A 2,361-nucleotide genomic window follows, 5' to 3' on the forward strand; every position below is an offset into this window, starting at 1 on the left:
CGGCGGTTCCCCCCCTCCCAGCAGCGGGGGTGGTCAAGGGTGTGTGTGGGGGATTGCAGAGAGCCTGATAGGGGAGCGCCCTGTCCCTCGGAAGGCAGGAGTCACCCAAAGCACCCCCTCAGTCCCAAAGAGAAATACACCAAGTCCTTTGGTAGGAAGACCCCCACCCCCACCCGCACCCCTCCCATCCCAAAGTGTATCTGTCTAGCCTTTCTCCACTGTCCATGTTGCCTGCCCTGCTCGCCAACTACAACCGACAACAAGCTTGGAAACCCAGGCAGGCTCAGTCCCTCGGCTCTGTGAAATGTGCAGCGCGGGGCCTGCTCTAGCCGGTGTGCTTCCAAGGGCTTTTAAAAGGCACGTTTTTACTTACCGGTGCTCAGCTTGGCGCAATGGAGTCTGGAAGGTGAACCTGGGCGTTGGTTTGGTGATGTTATTAGTAAGAAAAAAAACCCACCATTTTGTTGGGAGTTTGTATTATTATTATGGGGGGGGGGGAGAAGGTCACTACCTTTTTGTCAATTACAGTGTCATGTCATTTCATCGCCTTCGAATTCGGCAAACTTTTCCCAGGGTTCGACCAAAGGCTGGCTGGCTTCGCCGGTGGGGCTGGCTAGGGCAAGGGTATTAAGAGTCATTTCAGAGACAAAAGGTAAAAAAACAGACGCTTCAAACAAAACGGGAGACAAAGGAGAGTTAGCCACTTCGCACCCCGGTCACCCCAACAACTAGAGCAAAGGCTGCCCAGCTTAATAATGCCGTTTGCCAGCCACTGCTTAGGGCTCGTTTGAAGGGGTTTCAGTCTAGTTTCCTGTGACCAGTTCAGTCTCTGCAGAAGAGTGGGGCTTTCTTCTCTCTTCCCTCACCCCCCCCCCCAAGACTGGAGAAACCAGAGCTGTCGCCCTCAAAAGAGGTTGCTTAAAGAAAATCGACCAGCTAATTGGGAATAAAGCATTTACTGTAGATAAAACATTTCTTAAAGCCTAAAGCTATCATCTAAAAGCATATGAGAGTTGGCTCTGAAATTCGACAAGGAGACAAAAACAGACATGCAGATAGATGAAGGCTCAGAAATTAGGACATTTAGGTAACATTAACATGAACACTGAACCAAAATAAGGACAGAATGGATTGGGTACTTACAAGGAAGAAGAATTTAAAAGAAGAACATAGCATAATGGCTTACATTTTTTTTTTACTTAGTACGGCCAGAATTCATCATTTCCTAAAACTCTACATTTAAAACATTACCTTGTTAAGAGAGAAGGAGAGGAGTTAATAAGATGGCCAGGTATAAGTGTTTAATAGAGGAAGTTATATATATTTTTAAAAATTTATTGTTCAGTCAAGAGGATACAGATTAGACAGCTCAAGCCCCGTCCCCACACCCCCAGCCAAAAAAAGGAAAAAAGTAAATAAATAATGTTATTTACTTAAGGTTTTTTGGATTCAAAATTTTTAAACTGCTGACATTAATGGTGGGCTATGACCTAGTTATACAAGACAAAGATGGATTCCAGGTCATAAGTAGAAAAAAGCAAAATCCAAAATCATTTAAAAAAAAATGAAGTCTTCCTTCTTCCATCGGTCCTTTAGCATTGGTGACCAACATTGGACAAGACACGGGGCAATCCTGCACTGGATGGTGGAGTCAGAGGAAAAGCGTTCCCCCTTTTGGAACAAAGGAAAACCCACTTGGCCATTTAATTCCATGGCAGAAAAATGGCTCCCTGAATGTTGGCCTCTCCTTGGCTTGTCTGATGACGGATGTTTGGAGATCCGCGTCTAATAACTCAAGCCCCATAGAAGCTTCGCGCTGATTGGCCCAAGGGCCCTGGCGCCCTGAATCAGCCAATTACCACACCACGGCCCAATTACAAACCCCCAAAATACCCCCCAATATGAGACGAACCACCGTGAAGCCGAAGCAAGACAGGCAGCCTCCTCTTCAGCCAGGAGGAGGCAGGGAGGGAGCTAGAAAGGAAGGCGGGGAAGGGGGAAAAAAACACCCATTGCTCCCTCCCTCCCCCCCCCTCCACTGTAATAGTGTAACCGAGAAGAAGCACCGGGTGCTTTGGGGTAGAAGCGACTAAATGGAAGCTGTGCGCTGATTGGTCGCCACCAGTCCCAGGACCTTTAATAAAGAAAAAAATGAATGTAGAAAGCGACTCACTCGAGTTTGGGGAAAGTAAGGGGGGGGGGGGGAATTTGACGTGCCCCGGACAAATGCAAAAATTTTTTTAAAAAGGTGGAGGAGGGAAGAAAAAAAAGTCCTTTCTCCAAAAGGGGGAGGGGGAGAAGAGGAAGGAGAGAAAAGCACGCTGGGGTCGGTCTGCATCCTTCCAGCAAAGCTCAATGATT

General features: G+C 47.3%; 1 long non-coding RNA gene across 1 annotated transcript; it reads right to left on the reverse strand.

Moving 5' to 3' along the window:
- Positions 1-214: 214 nt before the first annotated feature.
- On the reverse strand, positions 215-1,755 carry LOC118833732. The gene is made up of 3 exons (XR_005009328.1): positions 1,434-1,755; positions 512-613; positions 215-412 (listed from the first exon to the last, which is right to left on the reverse strand). It is a non-coding gene; the product is annotated as an uncharacterized LOC118833732 (long non-coding RNA).
- Positions 1,756-2,361: the final 606 nt, after the last annotated feature.

The sequence above is a fragment of the Trichosurus vulpecula genome, chromosome 1, assembly GCF_011100635.1.
Source record: "Trichosurus vulpecula isolate mTriVul1 chromosome 1, mTriVul1.pri, whole genome shotgun sequence".
NCBI classification, from domain to species: domain Eukaryota; kingdom Metazoa; phylum Chordata; class Mammalia; order Diprotodontia; family Phalangeridae; genus Trichosurus; species Trichosurus vulpecula.